Here is a 24,376-nt window from a genome sequence, read left to right as displayed (position 1 = left end):
TTAATTTTTTTTATTTAAAAACTTTATTCTGAAAAGAGGCTCGTAGGTTTCACTAGATGGCCAGAGGGGTACAAGACACAAAAAAGATTAAGAACCTCTGTTAAAGTGAGACTCAAAGCTAAAAAGTCCACCCCCCCATTTCTCCCCTCTGCCTGGGGGTGGCTGGTTCATTAGTGGAGTGTGGCTGCTCAGCTTTCAACGAGGAGCCCAATATAATGTGCTGAGGCTCTGGAATGATGTCTTAGGCTAGATGGGAGGAAAGCAAAGGGAAGACATGTCCATGACCCAGCGCCCACATGGAGCGGGTACTTTGCTACACCTGCGGTGGTTACTTTACAGATCACCATCTTCAATAATGCAGTAGTTCTGTGATCTCACCAATGCATTCGGCACTACAGCCAACACTGGTGTCTTCAATTGAAGCCTTTTCATCCTGTTCAACCTTCACCCATATCTTTCCATAAATCCCCATAAGGGGCCCACCGGAGCTATTGGTTTGTGATTCCAGGCTTTTATTAAGCACCTCCTATGTGCCAGGTACTGTGCTAAGCTAGGGACACAAAATAAAGACAGTCCCTGATCTCAAGGAGCTCACATTCTAATGACGGGAGACAACATCTAACAACTATGTGCAAACTATGATCAGAAATCATAAATAATCAACCAAAGAAAGACACCTGTATTGAGTGGGGTTGGGAAAGGGATCCTGTAGAAGGTGGGATTTTGGCTGGGACTTGAGGGAAGCTGGGGAAGCCAGGAGGCAGAGGACCCAGGCATGGGGGACAGCCAGTGGCCCTGGATCAAAGAATATTTTGAGGGGAGTAAGGTGTATTCCAGGCTTTTACCACATGACTGGCCCATATCTTTGTCTTGGGGGCATAACTGACGACCCCCTGCTCCACCTTTTACATATGGCACCTCGGATGAGACCGTAACCATACCACCCACCATAAAGTGCTTAAGGAGAGATCACCGCCCTGCTGTATCCCAGAGGCAGAATTCAACGAGGCTCTTCTGGAATCCCAATCTCAAACTTCGCCAGTTTTCTTCCCAGCCTACTTTTGGCCACACACATGCCTCTCCATGTTTCCCTGAGTGACCCACACTTTTGATTCTTGTGTTCCATGATTCACAGTCAGAAATCTGCCAATAAACTTTAAAAAACTCCACATTTTTGGGGGTCCAGTCTAGCACTTAGTAGGCACTTAATAAATACTTGACCAGATAACTGCTGGATCCTCTACTTTGCTTGGATGCTGGTTGTCACACTAGGTGAGTTCTCTAGGTCAAGGGTTCTTAACCTGGAGTCTAGGAACTTAAACTTTTTTGGGGTTAACTCTTTCCACATGACTACTCTCCTTTGTTGTCATTTTTAATCGTGTCTGACTCTGAGTGAGCCATTTGGAGCTCTCCTGGCAAACATAAAAAAATGATTTGCCATTTCCTTCTCAAGCTCATTTTACAGATGAGGAAACTGAGGCAAACAGGCTGAAGTGACTTGCCCAGGGTCACATAGCTAGAAAGTGTCTGCAGTCAGATTTGAACTCATTAAGATGAGTCTTCCTGACTCCCGGCCCAGCCCTCTGTGCACAATGGCGCCCCCTAGCTGCCTGTATTCCTTTGTACTCCTATCTATTTTATCATGTGCATATAAAAACATTATTTTGAGAGGCTCACAGGCTTCACCAGACAGGCTGCCCGAGGGGTCCGGGACACACAAAAGGTGAAGGCCCCTGGTCTGGGGGATCCCGTTCTTCAAAGGGACAATGGTAAGGCCATGCCTGATGTCACAGCAGAAGATTTTCTCTCCCAGACAGCTCCATGTGGTTCTGCGTGGAGGAGCCACTTTCCACCCACGTTTGTTTATCAAGCCCCTCGTTTGGGCCCAAGGCTGGGGTGCAGAGCTGCTCTAAGTGTGAATCCCCGACGAGGTTCTGCAAGCAGTGGCGGCTTCTTCACCTCCTCTGCACATGCATCCATCCCCTGCGCACACGCATCCATCCCCTCCCCCTCCATTTTTAATATGTTTGGAATATGATCTGGATCGCTCTCCCTTTGTACATCAAATGGAGCGTCATTAGAAATGCTGACAAAGCCGGGGAGTTAAGCAGACTACGTCTGATTGAGCCACGGCAGCGATGGATATTGTCTGAACCTCACCAGCTTCCAGCTGTCGCTGCTCCGGCCTCCATCCTCATGGGCGAGGCAGGCCTGCCACAGACCATTCCGGCAGGATCCCAGAAAACCCATTACCTGCTTCCATTTTGTTCCCTCCCCACTTCTCTCTCCTAATTGCAGAAGATGCCATGGACAGAGAATTAATCACTGCTGTTCCACTGATATTATGACGACAGAATAAGAAATGGGGGGGAGGGGGAGGGATGTATTTTTTTTTAAACAAACATTCTTCATATCCATCTGCAGAGAGACTCCATTATCATCTTAAGTTGATCCTGTGCAGATAGGAAAGTCATTGATCACGTCAGCCCCTGCACTGATTCGATATCTGATGGAAGGAAGAGAATTGCCTCTCATTGATCCAACTGAAACCTCTCCACTGAGCTGTGGCTGGGAGACTTGGACGCTTGTGGATTTCCTTAAGAAACACCCTGCTGGCTACAAAGTGGAGCTGCCCACACCCCGATGGGGCACTTCTTCCCTGACTCAACCTCAATTCCCATCCCCATCTCCAAAGCAGCCAGGTTACTGACAGGACAGTGGCTACTGAGAGGGGAAGACAAGTGGTAACTGACAATTCTCTGGTCCTTCCATTTCCTCATCAGTCCAGGGGAGGGGCTGGGTTAGAGGACCCCCGAGGCCCCTCCTTCCATCTCTAGACCTAACATCTGAGGTCTGATCCGAGATACACAGATCCTGCCCTAAGTGGTGTGGAAAACACTCAGATGAACAGAAGTTCTCAAGTTCCAGCTCTCAAGGTGCTCCTGACCAAGACCCGAGATGAGGCCAGTAAGAACTGAAGGGCACTTCATGGGGTCACTTTCACCTCCCTCTTCTGAGCAAAGAGAGTGATCTGACCTGTCCCTGTGTCAAAGGCTAATAAAGACTAGTAAACATTTCTCAAAGCTGAAATCTCTAAGAGGGACCACTTGGGTAGACGCCCCACCCCCACACATATACACCCAGGACCGAAATCTACAGTAAGATTTAAATCCAGGTCTTCATGAGAACCCTGCACTGCCTCCCACATGTGTCATTCAACAAAGCACTCAGTTGAATAAATATACATTAAGGGTTTACATTTAATAGCGATAACCCTACACAGAACAAACAGTCTTTGGAGACAGCAGTCACAGCAGGGGCATTGGGAAGGAGAGGACTGATCTGCCTTGGGTTATTAAATGATTGCTGCCTTGAGTGGCAGAGCTGCTCAGGCTTCCTCCCTTATCCCAGAATACCTGGGCTCTGGAGGGGGTGGATGAAGGCTTATTTGTTTGGACTGTATGCACCAGCTCCTTCTCCATCATGGCTGGAATGAGTAAGAGCCCATGGACGTTGCCATGAAGAGGCAGGATGATACTAGAAGAGAGCGTAAGAAAAGGGAACCTTCGTGTGACTTGGGGCAGGGGTAGAGGGCGAAGGAAAAAAGCAGGCTCAGTGAAAAATCTACTCGAAGATGACTGCCGTACCCTTCCTTAACAAAATACAACATTCACCTTTTTTTTTTTTTTTTAAAAATCCATTATGGTAGGAAATGGAAAAGTGGGAAGAATACTGGACCTGGGCTCACATCCTGGTTCACCAATTACCACCTTTGTGACCCTGGACAACTCACCAACTCCTTACAGACTCAGTTTCCTCATCTAGAAAATTGGGGTGAGATGACCTTTAAATGTGTTCTCAGCTCTACATCTATCACTGTCAAGATACCACTTGTGGTTAGAAGATGATCCTTCCAGCTACAGATCTTCGATCCTAAGATCAGTGACCATTTAGGTTGGGTGGAGATGCATTTTATCATGGTAGCGGAGTTTCTACATTATTCTCCAAACTCAACCGCAAACTTTCACAAAGATACGGACCCACGTCTCACAAATACATAGTCTCTCCCTCTGTACCTAGCATATTGCTCTGCATACAATGAGTGCATAATAAATGTTGGTGAAACTGAACAAAAAAGAAAAAGAAAGAAACTCTTATTGAGAGTGAGAGAGAGAGAGAGAGAGAGAGAGAGAGAGAGAGAAATTTCCCTTAGACCAGGTTTGGCCCTGAGACTGAATCCAAACTTCACAGAATAAATGCCCTTAATAAACAAATAAATAAATAAATAAATAAATCTCCTTAATAAAAGGATTTGTTCTGTGAAACTCAGACTCAGTCAAAAGGCCACACCCAAGTACCTAGAAGGCCTTGAGGTTCCCCACCCCTGCCCTAGACCAATGACTAAATACTGGTAGGCATCATGTAGAGCGTACAGAGAGAGGTGAGAATTCCTCTGCCCTGATTCAGTGATATCTTTTTATTTCAGGAAATTAACTAAAAAAGAAAGAAAGAAAGAAAGAAAGTACACTGATCAGGAGGATTCCTAATCTATAACAAATTGCTACGCAAAACAGCAAAGGGATATTGTGTGCATGTGCATGTGTGTGTGCATGTGCGTGGTATGTGTGCGCGCGCGAGTGCGCTTTGTGGGTACATGTGAATTTCCTCCCAGGAATCGGCTTATGTCTCCGACAGGCAGCTGGAGGAATGGATTTACCAAACCCTTCTATCCCCCTGCTCTTGGCTCTTCCCCTTGTCTCCCTCTCCTCCTTGCTCCTGCAACATTCAATCTATTTTGTGATGCTGCCATGTCTGGTGACCCAGATGCATGAGGCTGGCCTGGAATTTTAACAACCCTTTATTGTCTTCCATTTAGCTGATCCTCAGGCCCAATATGGTGTGGTTCCTACCAAGGAGAGGACGACCTCTCTGCCCAGGACTTAGCACACCAGAGTGGGCTGGGGAGGACAGACCTGGGGAGGGTTGGGGGAGTCTCTTTCCTGGAGGATAATAGAGGAGCTTTCAAGAAATGAAGGAAGAGGGAAGTGACAAGGAAGGTCAAATCCCAACATGTACAACATGGAGCACATTATATTCAGGGACGAATCAAATTTTGGTACATTTCTGTACAGCTGCAGGGGCTCCTTCTCCAAGGAGCTTAAGGCATCAGAAGATACTGAACTTGGGTCTGTGGGCATCGCCCTGGGGATAGGGGACAGCAACAAAGTACTAAAAGGCGGCAAAGTGGGGGAAGCCTTTTTAGAAGGGTTACAAGAAAAAGGAACTAGAATAGAGTCCTTCAAAAGTGAGACCCAATTTGGTCACCTGCTTTAGCTGCTCATCATAGCTCCCTCCTTCCTTCCTGCCTTCCTTTATATCCTGACTTGGGATTTCACTGGTATCTGAAACTCTTGGTATGGAAACTGCTCTCCACTGATACAGATTGGCACCTCACCTCTCGCTGTACCTTAGTCTTTTGTCATTGTACCTGAAGGATCTAGCAAGTAGTAGGTACTTAAAAAATGCTTAGGGGCAGCTCGTGGTGAAGTAGTAGATAGAGTTCCTGGCCTGGAGTCAGGAATATCCTAGTTCAAATCTGACCCCAGACACTTATTAGCTGTGTGACCCTGGGCAAGTCACCTCACTCTATTTCCCTGTTTCCTCATTTGTAAAAGTGAGCCGGAGAAGGAGATGGCAAACCCCTCCAGTATCTTGCCAAGAAAACCCTGAATGGGGTGATGAAGAATTGGGCACGACTGAACAATAACTGAAAGGGTCAATCTTTTCTCTTTAGAGGCCATCTAGTTCATCTAATTTAAAGATGAAGAAATCGAGGCGGAGAGAGGCTCAGTGACTTGCCCAGGGTCACACAGCCAGTAGATGTCAGAGCTGGGATCTGAATCAAAGTCTTCCTGACTTCAGTACCCTGTTACCGTGCTGTGCTCACACAGCTAGTACCTGGCAGGTGGGAACCGAACCCAAATCTCCCTGGCTACCGTGCATTGCCTCTCTCTCAGAATTAAGCCCTGCTCACATCTCTGTAGCACTCCCATTTACATACACTATCTCACCTTGAGCCTCACAAGCCCTTGTTGGTGAGAAAGGTGTTTAAATTGAGACACAAGTGAAACTCGGTAAAAGTGCTGAGACTGTTGGGTTTGTCAGGAAGATCTGAATTTGAGCCCTGCTGCAGACACTTATTAGCTGTGAGACCCTGGAAAAGTCACTTAACCCATCTTAGCCTCCGTGTCCCCATCTGTAAAATGGGGATAATTAATAGGATTACATTGTAAGGACTAGATAAGGTCTGCAAAGTAATTTATAAGCATTAAAGTCCTACATAAACCCTAGCAACTACTCCTACTTCTTCCTTCTCCTCCTCCTCCTTCATTACAACATAACCACAGAGCTGCTTCTGGTGTTGCTTCAGCACCACCCAGGGGTGAGGCAAATAAAAGAAGCATCAGAAGCAGGTAGAGTGAGGCAGATGTGCCTTTCACCAATCTGGCCTGGCAAAGGCTGCCAGGAAACTCTGGTTTTTTGCCCCATGAAGTATGAGTAAGCCTCTAATGAGGCTGGAAATCAGAGCAGGTGAAGACAGTCTTTCCAGAGGAAGGATGTAGCCCAGAAGCCATTGTGCAGTAGCAGCAGCGATGGCTGGGGAGGGGAGGGTTCTGGGGATCTGCAAAGTCTTTGTGTGGGGAGGCAGGAAAGTGAGCAAAACCCACGTGGTGATGAAGGCTGGTCGGGGGGATTTTGCACTTCTGAGAGCTGCATGTTTAACCTTTGCAGTGCTAATGAAAAATAACCTTTGATGAGCTTCTAGCAAACAGCTTTTCCTCTAAAAATGTGCATCCTCGATGAACAGCTTGTGGGAGAAGCGCCGTGATATATAGTGTTTGCAGGAGAATAAATATGGGGTGGGGGGAGGGGAGGACAAACTGTTACGTGAGCCACCTCAGCGCTCTGACCTGGGATCGGCAGCGGATCCTCGGCTCTGGAGCCTGAAGTGAACTGGGCACTTGCTGATGGGAAACGGAATCAGAAGCTCAGCTTGACAGAGCAGAAAAGCTTGGGCTTTCTGTGGTTCTCCTCAAAGCTGGGGGAGGGAGGGAGGATCAAGGAGGTCCTCCTCCACCTGATGGGGTCCTCAGGCACTCTGGAGTCTTCTGCTTTCTCTCAACAAGGCACATGCCTCCAGTGCCTGGGGAGGTGCCCCCAAACAAAAACCCCTCCCCTGTGATTCCACCAGGTCATTTGGGAGGATTTAGTAAACAGACAAACTGCGTGACACTGACCAAGACCTCTTCCTCTGGCCACCTCCTACAGGGCACTTCTTACAATCTGTGGCTGTTCATGGACTGGGCTGTCCAGGTTTCTGGTTCACTTGGAGGCGCCCCACAGGAAGCCTTCTCTCCCTTCTCCTCCTCAAAGCCACCATGTGTCACAGGGAGGAGGGTGTGGTGAAGACCCCGCCCTTCTCCCCTCCCATCCTGAGGTGTGGGATCCCCTGATACCTGTGTGGTAGCCACCAAGGAGAACTAAAGAGGGGAGAAGGCAGCCACCACCCTGGTCCAAGGGAGGCTCCTACCCCTCAACTAACGCTTGGCTCCATGACTGTGTCTTTGGGGTCGAGGACTGGACAGCGGCTGTCCTCATGCCTGGAAAGCTCCTCCTTCTCCTCTCACCTGTCTCTGAGCATCCCCAGCTCTTGCTGCTGCCGCCGCTCCTCACACCTGTCTCTGAGCATCCCTAGCTCCCTCCAAGGCTCAGTTCAATTATCACCTCTCACAAGAGGCTCTTCCTGACTCCCCCTCCCCCATCACTTTGCACATATTTTGCAAATATTGGGGCACACAACATTCCCCCCAGTTCACTGCAAGCTCCAGGTAGATGGTTTTTTTTTTTTTTGTTTTTGCCTTTGTATCTCAAGCATCTGGTACATTCAAGAGGCATTCAATAAATATTTGCTGAACTGAATTGGACCAAAGGAGCCTCAGGGATTTTTGAGGGATGATGGAGAAAGGAGGCATAGGCCAGGAGGCAAACAGCAACACCCTCATCCAACCCAACCCAACCCAACCCAACGAGCATTTATTAGGCACCTGCCATGTGCCAGACACTGGGCTAGATCCAGGGGATACAGAGTCCCTTTTCCCAAGGAGGTGACATTGTACTAGAGGGATACAATACATAGTCAGCCAATGAACATTTATTAGCTGCTACTGCCAGACCCTGTGCTAAGTGCTGGGGAGACAATGAAAAGCAAAGGCAGTCCCTGCCCTAGAGGAGCTTACAGCCTAATGGAGAAGCACATACCCAACCCCTGCAAAACAGAGAGAAAGAGCTGGGCTTCCATGTGGGGTGGTGAGGCCCCGGCTCACCTGCTGCGGGAACCTTGCTGCCCCTAAAGGTAGCACTTGGGAGATGGGGAAAGTCCTGGACCAGAGTCACGCAGACCTGAGCCAAGTTCTGCCTCTGACACCTATTACCCAAGCCTCAGTTTCCGCATCTGCAAAGTGGGACTAATACTCCAAAGCAGGGCCTTCCTCTGTGTGTGCCCCTCTGCATAAAATACCAACGATGATTATTATCTTGTCTGGACCTCGACAACCCCCGTGTGGAAATCCCTCCTACCCACCCACGAAGATGGACAACTTGGTAACTCACTCAATTCAATAAACACTGATTAGGAGCCAATATATGCCAGGCACGGTCAGACAAAGACAAACTGGCCCCGTCCTCAAGGAAGGGAAACTCTACCGGGAGGGAAACATGTAGCCGAGGCACCCGGACAAAATCTATACAGGATGAATGATACTTCATGAGCCAAATGACCAAAACAGTTATTGTTATCAAAGTATCATCCCTACCTGGGTCCCATGGGGGGAAAAGATGGGAAAGAGAGAATAAGAGGTAAACGATAATGTGGCGGCACTTTCCACGTTATCCTCTCTAAAATGATGGCGTTGGCTAAGGACGGGGCCTGCCAGCTCTCCGGCTAGGACCCTCAATATGGGGATGGGGAATCAGGAGAGGCGCTCTGAGCTGAGCCTGTAAGGAGGTGACCAGGGAAAGCATTCCGGGTGGAGGGCGTGCAGGCGAACCGTGACAGGGCCAGTCTGACTGGAGCGTACAACGGACGAGGGGGAGGAAAGCCTAAGCAGCCTGGGAAGAGAGGCTGGAGCCAGACTGTGAAGGGCTTGAAATGCCAGGCTGAAGACTCTGTATTTTGTCATAGAAGTACCGAGGCTGGAAGCCAGGAATCGGGGGGGCTGGGGGAGACACTTAACCTCTGAGCGCTCCAAGTGGAGGAGAAGGCAACACTTGCCTTCCTCTACAGGGAGTTTCCTTATCCACCTTCTCTCCATCAATGAAATCACAGATTTCCTGGTCCTATCTCAGAGGGACCAAGGAGTCACAGAAACTTCTTGAGCAGGGGAGTGACCATGCTTTGGGAGTGCTGATTGGGGAACAGTAAGGAAGATGGAGAGTCTTCGCTGGTGTGTCTCGGATGCTGAGGTTAAGTAATTTGCCCAAGAAAAACAGCCAGTGTCTATGTCACAGGTGACACTCGAACCCGGGTCTTCCTGACCCTCAGGCTTGCCACAACATACTGACTCCCATCTATATTAGAGTCCCAGTGCCTCTCACTAGTGGGTTAGCAATGCTCCTTCACCTTCACCCCAATGTCTCCTGCTGCTCTGTAGAAAAGGCCAAGGTGAAATCCAACTGAAAGAAGCTACCTTCTGGTCAATGGTCTATTCAGGTGTGAGAAAGGCATCTTACAGCTCAGCCTGACACCAGGAGACAACTGCCTGTCTGAGCCCTAGAGTGCTCCTGGCCCCAAGGCAGGGCAGAGAGCAAAGGAGGGAGCCATGGGAAGAGATCATGGGAGGGAGCCATGGGAGGAAGCCATGGGAGGAAGCCACAGAAAGAGGCCACCAGAGGAAGCCTGGCTCCTTCTCTTTACAAACAAGGCAAGCTCGGGTTTCCAAAGAGGCCAGTCAAGGGCAGCCTGGAATTCTTCACGTTTTGATGAAGGAGCGCCTGACAAGGTCAATCTGCCTCGGCTAGACTGGAGTCAAGGACAACAGGAGCAATAACCGACTCTCTACAATACCTAAAAGTCTGTAAGGTGCCTTACAGACTTTGACTCATTGGAGCCTTTGTTCAACAACGAAAACATTAGGGTTTTTTTTGGCGGGGGCGGGGAGGGAGGGTAAAAAGGGAACGACTTCTAAACAAATTAAAAATGATCGACGCAACCCTTTATGAATCAGTCCTTCAATTAGTCTCCTACAAATTGCACTTCCTGATGCTTCTGAAGGGCATTAATCTGCGTATATCTTGTTGCCCTGATTAGTCCAATAGAAGCTTCTTGAGGACAGGAGCTGTTTGCTTTTGTCAAATCTCCAGTACCTTGTTACAGAGCCTGCCACACACGGACCAGCAGAGACAGAAGGAGGGTCTCAGAACTGCCTGGACCAAGGCCAAGGCCAAATGACCACATAACAACCTCTAGCACCTTCTGTTTGAAGTTAGAGACCCTGGTTTGACAATGCTACGAAGACCTCAGTCCTTTAACTCCAAAGCTGACTTCCCAGCCAGTGAGGGGCTGCTCTAGGGAAGGGGAGGGCGTCTTCACACCCAGGACAGCGTCATATCTGATGAACACTAATGATGATAAAAAACATCCTGGCTACCAAAAGCGATCAAAGCTAAGGGGAGATTATACATGCCAGCAAGGGGTGGGGGGGTGGAGGGAGCCTGGGGGATCTGATTATCTGTACTCTGTCTCACTTAATATCAGTTAATAGTTGGACTGGAATAAAAAAAATGGTGGGTTCTATGTAGTGCCAGGACTTTCTAATGTGCAGCCTCTGTTTTTATTTCAGCGAGGATAAAGGCACACATTTTATACTGAAAACAAATGTTAAAAATTAATTATAAAGAAGTCACCAGAGGGCCCAGAGCAGCATGTTCCCTGGGTGACTGATTAAATGCCCAATTCATTTGGACTGGTATAAACCCAATCTACTGGAAGGGGGCCAAAAACATTTGCCAAAGTCCATAGAGACTCTCCAAGAAAACGATCTCAGTGCCAGGAGCGAGAGGGAATCATGCTCACCACTGCTGCCTCCATCGGCTGCTTCCGATGGGCTTCGAAGGTCTGTGCGAAGGAAGAGGCATCCCGAGTGTCTCCAGGTCACCGGGGTTCAGCATCTCACAACCTGAATTTAATGGTTAAAAAAAAGGTGTTACCTTTGTAGAGCACTTTTTTTTTTAATACAAATTGCTTTCCTTTGCTTTTGGAGATAGCCTTGTGAGGGAGGCAAATAGGTGAGGAAATTAAGGCTGGAAGGATTTCCTTGATTCTCCCAAGGTCACAAATGGCCAAGATGGGGCTTGAATTCAGCTCTCTGGGTTGGTTCCCACTCCACTATGCCATGCTGCTTTAAAAAAAAGTTTTACTGATTTTCTTGTTTTTTAACCCCACAATCATGTCCCAGTAAGGCATCCTCCTCCCCACAGAACCTTTCCTTGCAACAAAGAAATCAGCTAAGCAGAAACATCCTTCCTCATAGGTGATCCTGCCCCCAGCCTAGTGAGAGGAGAGACCTCTCCCTGGTTGTGAAGCCCTTCCCATGATGCTCCACTGCTCGAGCAAAGGCTGGTTGGGGCAGCCTTGGGGACTCTGTTTGGCTGCAGGGTCTCGGGTTCTTCTGGGTGCTTTAATGTGGGCTCTCAGGACAAGCTATTTGTGGGCACATTTTTCTGGCATCAACAATCCCTCCGGGTGCCCGTAGTTTTCAAGATGATGCGCCGTTTCCTGGTCCCACAAGCTGCTGAGGTGGAGGACGGCCAACTGCTCCACTTAAAAGACACGTGTGGAGACACCCTCACCATCTTCTGGGTCTTGGCGATACACTATTTTCGAGAGACAATGTGGTGCAGTGGATAGTGTGATGGGTGTTTGATTCGGAATGATCTAATTTTTAATCTCACTTCTGGCACTCTGTTGTCCTGTGACCACAGGCCAGTTACTTGTCCTTTTAGCTTCCTCTTATGTTGTGTTTTCCCCGCTCTGTGAGGGCAGGGGCTGTTTTTTGCTTTGTCCCAGCACTAAGCAAAGTGCCTAGCACACAGTAAGCGCTTAATAAACACTTGTTGACTTGACTCCGAGTCTTAGTTTCTACATCTATAAAATGGAGATGATGCTACCTGGAATTCTCTACTTCACAGGGTGGATGTTAGGACCAAGTGAAGTCCTTTGGAAACCTTAAACACTTATAGAAATTTCAGTTGTTGGGATCAACATTAACTCCTTTTTGATGGAATTTAGAGAGAAATAGTCTGAGGTCCGTTTAGCTGCAATGCTGTTAGTTGTGATTCTCTTCTATAAATAATGTTCTGGGCACTATCTTGCAAGTGGCTAAAATCGATTAATCCATCAAGAAACATTTATTAAGCACCTACTACGTGCCAAGCACTGGGATACAAAAAGAGGCAAGACAGTCCCTGCCCTCAGGGCGCTCACCATCAAATGGGGGAGATGGCCTGCAGAGGAGTGCTTTTTGGAACCGAGTAAGAATATTAAGACATAAGTTCATGGTTATTAATAATATTATTCCAACTCCATTTATGAACTCGAAACCCTGAGTAATAGATGGAGGACTGGCCTTGAAATTAGGCTCAAAGATCCTGAATACAATGCACTTGGCAAACCCTAAAGGGCTATATAAAGGTCATCTATCTGTCTCAAAAGGACAGGCCTTGGAACCAGGGGGACCCTGCGTTCAAATCCTACCATGGACATATACTAGCCAGTGGCCCATGTCACTGCTAACTAAAATGTAGTTAGACTATAGTTGCTGACAGGTACCAGTGAAGGGAGTTTCCCACACAGATGAAATAGCTTGGGGCCACCAATAGGACCAGACAGATTTTTCAAATGGCTTTGCCAGGTACTGGGGATACAAAAAGAGAATGGAAGGCCTTGCCCTCAAGAAGCTTACATCCTGGGTGGGGAGACAACATGAAAGCCTGGAATTTAGGCTTATTTTCTATTCTCCTTCCTTTATACCCCTTCTCTTCCAGTCAAACTGGCCTATCAGCTGTTCCCCATACACAGAATTCTATTTCTAGCCCCAAACTTTTGCATAGGCAGTGTTCTCCTCTCATCTCTGCCTCTTAGCCTCCCTAGCCTGGGGTTGAAGGAGCTCTTCAGGTGCTACCTCTTACAAGAAGACTTTTCTGATGATCCCTCGTGGGGCTTGCTCCCTCTTTTAATTATTCCGCATTACTTTGCGCATATATTTTGAACGTATCTCTGTGAATGCTGCATGTCCCCAGGAGTAAGTAAGCTCCTTGAAGTCAGGGATAATTTCCTTTTTGTTTCTGTCTCCCTAGCACTAAGCACAGTGCCTGGCACTAAGCACAGTGCCTGGCACAGAGTAGGTGTTTAAAAAATGTTTATATAAATGAATCAAATGCAGTATTGTTTTCATAGATTCACAGAATGGAGAGTTACGAGAGATTCTAGAAATTTACTCCAATCCCTTCATTTTAAAGATGAGGAAACAGAAACAGAGGCTGTTCAAGATTGCAAGGATTGCATTTGTGTATGTATCACCCCTCCCCCACCCCCAGCAGCCCCTTACAAGGCAGAGCCATTATCTTGATATCTCTAAAGCAAAGGTCTGACCATACAACTCATTAAAAATAATAAATAAATAAAAATAAAAACTCCTCTGTTTGCCACTTAAAGTCCCTAACAATCTGGCTTCAGCTGATCTTTCCAGGCATGATCCTCTTGGTTCTCGCCCTAATGGTCCACTTAGTGTTCCCTGAAAAAAAATAAAACCATGGCAATCCCCTGCTGCCACCAGTGCCTTGGAGCCATCACCTTCCTCATCTCTGAACCTGGAGCTCCTTTCAAAGCTCAAGACATCTCTCCTGATTCCTCCAGCTTTGAATCCCTTGCTGCTTCTTCCCTCCAGCCAGAATTAATTTGTATTTAATGATAGTATGTCATAGACTAGACTTGGTATCAGGAAGACATGAGTTCAAATCTTCCCTCAGATACTTAATTACTTCTCTTAGCCTCAGTTTTCTCAACAGTAAAATGGCAAGAATAACCCTCCCCTGGCTTGGTTGTGAGGATCAAATGATATGATCTATGTAAGTGCTTTGCAAATCTTAAACTACTACAGAAATTTGAGTTTGTTAGTGTTTTCACGTCTATTGCTACATTGTCCCCCACCCCAACAGAATAATTTTGTTTTTTATCTCTCTAATATAAGTGCCCACAACATAGTAATAAATCTTTGTTGAACTGAATTTTTATTTTTCCTGGTGCTCTGTAAACAGTAGGAGCCTAACAAAAATTTTGTTGAATGTGAAAGGTACCAGATCTTGGTCCGTTCCACTGTACTCCCACTTTAAATATCTAGGTACAAGTAAGAAATGTGTAGGGAGGGAATATAGGAGAGTCAGCCTCAGTTCTGCACCAGCTTGGGGCCAGCCATTCACATGGCTGAAGGTGTTCCATGCATGGGAATGGATAAACTGGGGATGAGCTGTGTTTGTACTAAGCCTTTGTAATTATGAAGGGGAGGAGGGCAGGTACCCCATTTTTCATACCCTTCCAGGAAGATCTTTGGGGATTCCTTCCAGTCTTTGCAAATCTTTAATGCCAGAAAGCTTTTCTTACAACTTGGATTCCAAACCCCACATGGACAAAAAACCCAAAGGAAACCCTGCTGAGCAGAAGTGAAGCTTCTTCTCCACTGTAGAATTACCCTCCACCTGCCCACAACGACAATAATTTAAATCATCCTCTGAACCATTTCTTCTCTAGCCTGAAAAATCCCACATCTCTGGGCAGTAAATGCTTGGCTCCCTTTAGGGCTCGTTCTTTCTATGGTCTTTCTTGTTAAGCTGAAAATTGTTCCCTAGAGAAGGAGGGCTAAAAGACGGGCATTATGACCAGGAGAAGGACAGAGCTGTCCCCTGGGAGGGGTGACACGGGGCAAAATGAAGGCGAACGAGAAAGCAGATTTATTAGGACAAAGGACTGTCTACCTTCACCTTTCTCTCTCCCTCGATCTGGGGTTCAGGCTTGGTTCTCCTGCTCCCCGCTTCTTTACCCACATTTCAACCATCCACACCCCCTCAGCCTCTTAGTTTCTTGTCAATTATATTCTTATGTATATTTTTATTGGAGGCTCAGATTATGGTTCTGTCACTTAGTATTTGTTAGATCTGTGGGCCTCAGTGTCCTTATCTGTAAAATGGAGGAGCTGAATAGATAATAGGAATAACAACTGATAACAGCCAACAGTAATAAAGCACTTTAGAAGATGCCACGTGCTTTACCTGTGTTTTCTTATTTGGTGGGGGTGGGGGCGGGGGTGGGGAGAAGGTGCTATTCGGATTCTCAGTTTACAGTTGAGCAAACTGAATCTGAGAGGTTAAGTTTCTTACCGAGGGTCACGTAGGCCTGAGGTGGGATTGAACCCAGGCCTTCCTGACCCCAAGCCCAGCACTTTATTCACTGCGTTACCTAGCTGCCTCGAGACTCTGTATATCACCACGAGCCTCTTCATTTCTTGCCATTGCCCAGTTTCCATCTCTCCCAAGAGGGAGCAATGAAAGGAACTTCCCTGGTTTGTCACTTTAAAGCCACCCTCTCTGGCTCCATGGGCGAGTCACATCAGCAACCTGGGCTTCAGTCTCCGCACCTGTAAAACAAGCGAGTTGACCCAGCAGGCCCTGAAGGTCCCAGCTGCGAGCCAAGGCCACGTCCCAGAGTTCTTCCTCACTGTCCACTGGGGGCCTGCTAAGCTCTTACGCTCCCTCCAATCTGTCCTCTCGCCTCATGTGTTTTCTACCCATCTGCCTGAACTGAATTCTGACAGCTCCCTCCCACTGCTTTCACTCCTCCTCTGCACATGATCTGGGTTCTCCATCTCCCCTGAGATGCTGGAGAAAGCCCGATAAGAGGGGACGAGGCAGGCCCAGGGGATGGCCTCCTGCCCGGGCAGCCTGGCTCTCCTAGACCTGATTAAGCCTGTGAGACAAATGACCAGAGTTTGGGCCAAGCTGGGTCCTGAATCCTGCTTAGTGTCTCAGCAAGGCTCGATATGGGATCAATGGTCAGCGACGGGGTAACTCGATGTGGCGAACGTGGCCTCTGCAGGCCGGTTCCTCGGTCACCGTCCTGAGGCATTCAAGCCAACACCAATCTAAGAACAGCCCAGAAGAAAGCAGGGTGTTAGGGCTGATGGAATGGGGGATTATGGGAGCTGGAGGTGGATATGGAGAGAAGAATTCAGAGCAATTTTATTTCTGACACCATAAAAAAAGGCAGAATGAGCCAGCAATGACTTTTTATATAAAAACTAGACAGAACCAGCGAAGTGGATTGAATTTGGATTCTTTTTGGGGGTGGGGGTGGGGGGGTAAAGCGAGCTGAATTCTAAAGTTCTTCTGATTCCTGAGCAGCTAAATTCAGAGGGAATGTCTCCAGAAGCAAAGAGACAGTGGGGAATCTGAGCTGTTACCTTCTTTCTTTTTGGAGTAAAGGTTCCTGAAGACCAGCTTCTGACTGGTTGTATTGTTTCTACCTTACTAAGTGGGTAACAAAGCAGCTGGGTAAGCATAATGCACCTGGAGTCAGGAGGGCCCAAGTTCAAATCCTACCCTAGGCATTTACTAACATTGACACCCTGAGCAAGTCATTTAACCACTGTTTGTCTCTGGTTTTTCATCTGCAAAATGTGGATAATAACACCTGCCTACCTTGTTTGTGAGGAAAGAATGAAAAAAGGTTTGGAAAGGCCTTGGCAGAAGCAATGTGCTCTATAAATGTTCACTATTAGTGGGCAGTAGGCTGGGCGGGAGCAGAGAAGAGCTCCATTTAAATCCCACTCTGACTCCTACTGGCTGTGCGACCCTGGACAAGCCACCTAACATCGGAGCCTCGGACAACTCTCTAGGACTGGCATTCTTAACCTGAATCTGTGAATTCAAATTTTTTCTTTGATAAATGTATTTCAATATAATCCATTTTCTTTGTAAACCTCTGAATTTTAATTTACAGCTTTAAAAACATGATTCTGAGAAGGGACTCAGTAGGCTCGACCAGACTGACTATCCAAGGGGTCCATGACACCAAAAAAATTCAGAATCCCATTTTCTGGAGTCACAGGATCATGTATTCACAGAAGGAAGGCAATGCAGGAGCCACTTCCTCTAAGTGCCTCATTTTACACAGAAGGAAAGTGAAGCCAGCTTGTCAACTGTCAGAGAGGGGCTGCAATCTGCATTGGTGGAGCGAGTTCCTAAGTCAAGTGTTTCCTAAGCTGCCAATTCATAGGTCCCTCCATATTCATGTATTAAGCAGCTGACTGCCTGAGAGGAAGCATCCAGGTCCCAGGGTGCTTCCTGCATGTGGGTTTTACAACATTATTTGAGCACCAGAACAAAACACAGCTTTGAAGGGTCGCCTCAGTGATGCAAGACATTTCCCACACATATATTAACATTATATAAGGACTCACAACAGATGCGTCTCTGTTGACAACGTTGTTCAGTCATTTGCTGACTACTGGCATCAAGTGAGGAGTTAACCAAGGGGACATATGTTTGCCTGCAAGTGTTCTAAGTGTACCAGTGGCACAGCAGATGTCCTGCCCAGAGTTCACACAAAAGGATTCCCTCTTGAGGGAGAGATTCTCAAAGTCATAAATTGTCTTGTATTAAATGCACTGAGGCCCTTGCTAGGACAAAGAATCCTAAATGAATTACATATTGCTACAAAAAGAGATTGGTTCGACCACCCACACTTGAAAAACAAAGTGGATGAAAATGCCTATTGCCCAGGCCATGATAAGCAGAGGGATGGGCAGCCCATTCAGCTAGCCTTTCATCAGGTGTATCTTGGACATACACCATGGATGAACCATGTGCTGGGCCCAGCATGAGGGAGAAGGGTTTGGAGGGCATCTCTTTTTCAGAAGCAATGCCTCAGACTTAATAGGCTCTAAACTGACCAAGTTATCCTCTTCATCCTGATCTTCAGCAGGCTTACCACTCTCACTCAGTTTTCCATATGAAATGAAACAAAGCTTTGGGATGTGCTCCTTGACTCTTCCATCTCCCTTACTCAGGATATCTAATCAATTACCAGGTCTTATCAACGCTACCTCTGAAACACAGCACATGCTCTTCTCTCTGTCCCCTCAGTCACCTCACTTAGGAGAGACTCTTTGCCACTAGTATGGGCTACTGGATCAGCCACCTAACTGGACTGCCCACTTCAGCCCTTTGTTCCAATTTTTTTTTTATTTTTGGAGGGGAGAGGTGAGGCAATTGGGGTTAAGTGACTTGCCCAAGGTCACACAGCTAGTAAGTGTCAAGTGTCTGAGGCTGGATTTTGAACTCAAGTCTTCTTGACTCCAGGGCTGGTGCTCTATTCATTGCGCCACCTAGCTGCCCCTCTTTGTTCCAATATTTAACAGGGGTGAGGAACCTATCTACAGGCCATATGTGGCCCTCTAGATCCTCAAGTGCGACCCTTTGACTGAATTCAAATGGCCAAAGGGCTACACTTGAGGACTCAGAGGGCCACATGTGGCCTTGAGGCTGCAGGTTCCCCACTCCTGTATCCAACTATCCTTCATGCAGTTATTCTCCCCTCCCCCACCCCCAGGGCCTTCCCTCTGAGATTTACACTGTGTATATCTTGTATGTATCCATTTATACTGTTTGTATCTTGTATGTATCCATTTATACTGTTTGTATCTTATATGTTGTATCCATTTACAATGTATCTTTTATGTGTCCATTTCACTGTACATATCTTGTATGCACACAGCCATTTGCATGTTGTCTCCCCCTCCATTGGAATGTGAGCTCCTTGAGGGAAGGGGCTGTATTTTTGCTTACCTTTGTAACCCCAAAGCTTGGCATAGGGCCTAGCACACAGTAGGTGCTTCATAAATGCTTACTGACTGAATGACTGACATTAACAGTAGCAGAGAAGGGCCCCTGATGTCCAGGATGGCTCTTCTACACAAGATTTCACAAGCAGAAGGGACCCCAGTGCTCATCAAATCCAATCCTTTTACAGATGAAAACACAAGGTCCAGAGAGATTTTGGGAGTAATGAGCAGAAGCAGGATTTGAACCCAGGTTCTCTTGACTCCCAAACCAGCATTTGCCCACTATGCTAAAATACCACCCAGAAAAAGACATAAGGGTAAGAAATTAAGGAAAGACACCCAGGGTTCCCACCTGGACCTGAATGGAGGAGTATTCACACAGGTAAGATAGTGTCTCCATCCAAGGATCAGAGCGGGAAGTTGGTGCCTTTTCTAGTTTTTATTCCAGATATACAAGACTTTAGAAGAAAATAAAAATTACTCAGCAAAACCGTTTGTCTTCTTCCCCACGCCAAACTCGTTTTTATGTTCCCTTTCAGGATGCTGGAGAGACCCCCTTCGTCATCCTCGAGCAGACACAAAACGACGGCCCCCAGCCGCCCAGCAATATCTTAGAAATATAGTGAGCCTCCTTCGGTTTGATCCTGATTTGTCAAAACTACGAAGCCAAACATTCCTCCAGGGAACAGATGCTGACAGCCATGACGTGTGTTTTCCCCCCAACGACTGTCACTGCTCTCTCCTAAACCTCCCCATTTTACAAGATGTCTCATTAGCCACTGAGTGAAAATGCTGAACCTTCTGCCTCAGATGCTTGAAGGGGAGAGGGGGGGGGCTGGCCATGTTCCCTAGGCTGGAGAGTTGGAAGGACTCTTAAAAGTCACGGAGACCAACCCCCACGCCGTAGAGGTGAGGAAAAGGAAGCTATGAGACGGAGACCCGACGGTGGAGTGGGGAATCCTGCTCATTGTTTCAGTCTGAGTGAAACAAACTGTCACTTCAGATTCAGTCCCAAACTGTTTACATCACAACAGCGAGTATAGACCGGGGAACCGATGATCTGTACTCCTGTTTAAATTCGTAGTCTGACCTTGGGAAACTCAACCAATGTGTTGGCGGATTTAGACAAGAAATACGCTTTTTCTACAATCCTGCAATATTTCCTTTTGGGTTATCACGACTGCATGCAAACATGCTAAGAATCCATTCATTCATCAGTGTGTGGAGTGATAGAGCCCAATAACAGAATCAACCAAAATTTGTTTATGAGACACCAGGCACTGGGATCTGAAACAAAGTCTGTCCTCAAGGGGCTTACATTCTAATGAAGATCACAACTCAATGGGTGACTTATAAAATAAGTAACCACAGAGGTTAATTGAGGGGCTTAGGGTCACAAAACTAGTCAGAGTGGGCATAGCTTCCTGATTCCACCAATGATAGACGGGGGACCTACAGTAGAATCCTAACAACTTAAAATGGTGCCCTTCCTCTTAAGCTGGCACTTCTCCCTCCCCCCACCCAGACTAACAGGAAGATACTCCTTTTCCCCAAACCATAAAGGAATGATAACAATAAATACATGAATAAATAATAAGGAAAAGGATTTCTAGTTCTGATTCATCACTGAAATTCAAGTGAATGCCCACATCTGTATACCCACCCACTGGTCCTCTTAGCAACAACATCTAAAAGGAAAGAGGAAAAAGGGGGAGAAGGATGTTTACACACCAGGAGGCCCCAACAGCGGATCCCTCTTGTCCCATCTGTCATATTTAATGCCAAAACCTAATAATGTTATTGCTGGCCTTAGCTCCAGGGGGCCTATAATTTAATGTAAGTACTCCCTCTCCTCCCCCCTCTCCCATCCCACATCAATCGGGTCCTTGCGCAGACTCTCCCTCCACCTCCATTGTGTTTCTAAATTAGAAAACCCCAACGTCGCTTCCCTCTAATATGAAATACACTCGAGGTCAATGTAAAATAATAAAGCAATTAACTTCCCAGTCAATTGCCGCAGAGTGGGAGAAACCCAGCATTGCAGCAAGTGGCTAAAGAGGGCAGACGGCTCAGTAACTGACATCCCCTCGTTCCCGACCAAAATGATAAATGCGGCTCCCGCGTCTCCTGTCAAAGGAACAAGGGAAGGAAGGGCTTTGCCTTCTCTTCTCAGCTGCTGCCAAATGGCCACAGGAATGTGCTTTTTGTACCGCCGCTGCCGGGTGCCTGGATTGGCAGTTTCATGGGAGAGCTGTGCAGATAGGGAAACAAAAACCTCAAACAAAACCCCTCTTTTTTCAAGGGTCTTAAGAAAAACAAGTTCAATTTCAGATTTTACAGTCCTCTCCGTCTTGTCCCACTCTTTGTGACCCCATTTGGGGTTTTCTTGGCAAAGATACTGGAGTGGTTTGCCATTTCCTTCTCCAGCTCATTTTACAGATGAGGGAACTAATTTTTCAGAGGGGGTGATTATTATGTTTCTATCAAATAACAGTAATTTTATTCATTGTTTAAATACATCATTTTGATGGCTGACTTAATGATGCCACAATCTCAGTGCCTGGCACATAGTAGGTGCTTAATATATGCTTACTGGGTGAATGATTAACTAATAAATTCTGAGGACATTAACCTGGCAGGAGGAGGAAGAAGGAAGATGTTGGTTTTCAAACTGGTGGCTCTACTCTAAAAATGTTTCCCGATTTGATTTTTAAATGGATTTTAATATATGCAGAGCCTCCCACTTATGCATATATAAGAAATTTCTTTCCTAGATTTCTGCATATCTCATTTAGAATAAATCATGATCACTGCAGGCCCAGGGAAATAAAAGACCTTACTTTTCTAACTCTTGCGCAGTGATAAAGCTGCTCTCTAAGGCTATCAGTTTCACAGGAGTGGCAGATCTCCATCAGTGGAGAGAGTTCGAACACCTGGAATTCTCAATACAGGTGAAATCGGAACAAAAACATGCCTCATTTTCCCTTCTGTTTTCTCTATCCCAGCTTTCTTTCCCTGGTCAGCCTTTGCTAAATCCACTGCGGGACCAGAATAGGCGTCACCCACTAGCTCTGTGGGCTTCCACATTCTTTTAGCTTACATTTGATTCCAGCATTTATCACAGTGCGTGGCACATAGTAGGCGCTTAATAAATGTTTATTGATCAATGGTTGCTAACACAAACATGTCAAACACCTGCCTGTGTGGGCCTATTGCTAGAACCATTCCCAATTAGATTAAGATTTAATTGGGAAATATTTAACAAAATAAAACTCCAATAGAAAATAGATAATGTTAATATGTGTGTTTTTAAAGTCAGTATGCAGCCTGCTCTTGTGGAAGGTGTCCCTTGCTTGCTTCTAAATCATTCCTGAGTGACAAGGGCCTTCTACAATAGTCAGAGGAGGCTGTGTTTGTGGGGAGGCTCTGGATCTTGTAGCAATAAGTGTCCAGACCTTAGTAGGGGCTTAACAGGCACTGCACAGAGCACAAGGTCCTAGGGTGGGAAGGGGGGGGGGGTGTCTTCCAGGTCCCTCCCTTGCCCAGAGTGCACACACTTCAGGTCTGTTCTTTTTTTATTTTGAGAGGTAGCGGCAGCAGAGGTGGTTTAATGAACAGCGTTTGGCCATGGTGATGAAAACTTCAGGGCAAGTGGGCTAGGACGCTCTGAACCCACTCTCCTCTCATTTGTCAGAGTATTAAAGGCCCTTAATCACTCGGCAGATACTTCTCGAATCTCAGGCCCGTGTGGGCCCCCAGCTGCCTTCCCAGGGTGTGACCTTCAGAGTAATAAACAACTCTTCCCCGAAGCTTTTCACACAAACCTCACAGATAATACTCAAGCTGGAGATGCTGGGATTTGGATCAGCCACAACGAGTTAACCCACTTCTATTTCTGACCAGGGACTAACCTGGTTGCTCTCTGTGTGTGGTCAAAGAGGAAAGGCCCCTGGGGGAAAGAGGTGCCAGCTTCTGCCTGGGTCATGAGTAAATGAGAAACAAACCAGACTTTTCGCCATGCTGCTCTCAAAGGCTCAGGCTGGGTCGCTCTCTGCTTCGAGTGACTCATTCAGAATGGCTCTTCGTGGTTTTTCTTTAAAATGCCTTTCATCTGCCACCACCGTTCTTGTCAATGAACTGGTGGATCTGAGATGTCCAGGCACACGCTGAGCAGGTTTTCCAAAGCCTGGACCCCCTCACTCATAAGCAAAACCAAATCCACCTGGAGGGTTGAAAGGGAATGACTTTTGTGACTCATCGGGAAGTGCCTGCCTCGAAGTTTTCTGGTGTTTCCTATCTCTCTGTTTTAAAATGGCAGCCATTGTTCCCTTTAAGGTTTGGCTCCCCCTCCAGCCCAAGGAAGGCTAAATAAAGAACCCATCCTGACATCAGCTCAATGGCTGACCCAGCAACACCAATGGGAGACATTTAATACCTTTGTGACATTGGGCAAATCATCTAACCCCCATGGGCTTCAGTTTCTTTATCTGTAAAATGAAGAGCTTGGACTGGCTGGCTTCTGAGGTTCCTCCTAGCTCTTGTTTTACGGACCCAGGGTCTTAGGGGCTCCCCACTCAAACTGAGCTTAGAGGGAGGTCTGACTTTGGAAAACATCTACCTCTTCCCCAAGGAGTATCGGGCAGCCCATAGGCCCCTCGTCTAGAGGAAACCGGCATCTTTCGATGGCTGCCTCATGATGAGTTTGGGTTTGGAGCCCACCCCTGCAGAGTCCTGGGGGATGGCTGTCAATGGCTGTCAGTGACTTGGCTGGCTAAGAGGATGTATGTGTATGTGCACGTGTCATCAGGGGAATCCCCCAGGTTCCATATAGAGGTAATAAATGGCGGATTGGGGGATCTGAAAATAGTCTAAGATGGCAGGAAAGAGAAAAGGGGTGGAGTTATGGAAATGAGGGTAGAAGAATAAACTGAATGCACCTGATGGGTTTCAAATGCAGGTGCATCACTTCAGACCCAGGTTTCTGCTTCTGAAATGGGACTAGATTTCTTCCAGTGCTGCTAACAACCATGCTGGTTTCCAGGGCACTTCCAGGTTACAAAGCGCTCTCTCCATGGCTGCCTTGTGAGACAGGTAGTGCAGGTGTGATCATCACTTTACAGGTGACTGAATCAAGGGCCAGAGAGTTAATGACTTGTCTAGGATCACTGAGCAGGAATTCCTGGAGCCAGGCCCTAAATCCAGAGGTTCTGGCTCACAGTGTCTGAGCCAGAAAGGATTTTGGTGGTCCCTGTCAACTGATCAACCAAAGAGTATTTATTAAACACCAACTGTGTGCTAGGAATTGTCCTGGGCACCCAGGATACAAATACACAAGTGAGACAGGGCCTGCCCTCAGGGAACTTGTGTGTGTGTGTGTCTGTGTGAGAGAGAAGGGGGGAAGAAAGAGGGGTGGACAGCATATCCAC

The sequence above is a fragment of the Trichosurus vulpecula genome, chromosome 5 (genome assembly GCF_011100635.1).
Source record: "Trichosurus vulpecula isolate mTriVul1 chromosome 5, mTriVul1.pri, whole genome shotgun sequence".
NCBI classification, from domain to species: Eukaryota; Metazoa; Chordata; class Mammalia; order Diprotodontia; family Phalangeridae; genus Trichosurus; species Trichosurus vulpecula.
The sequence above is the reverse complement of the archived record's forward strand: the minus strand, read 5'-3'. Positions refer to the sequence as shown.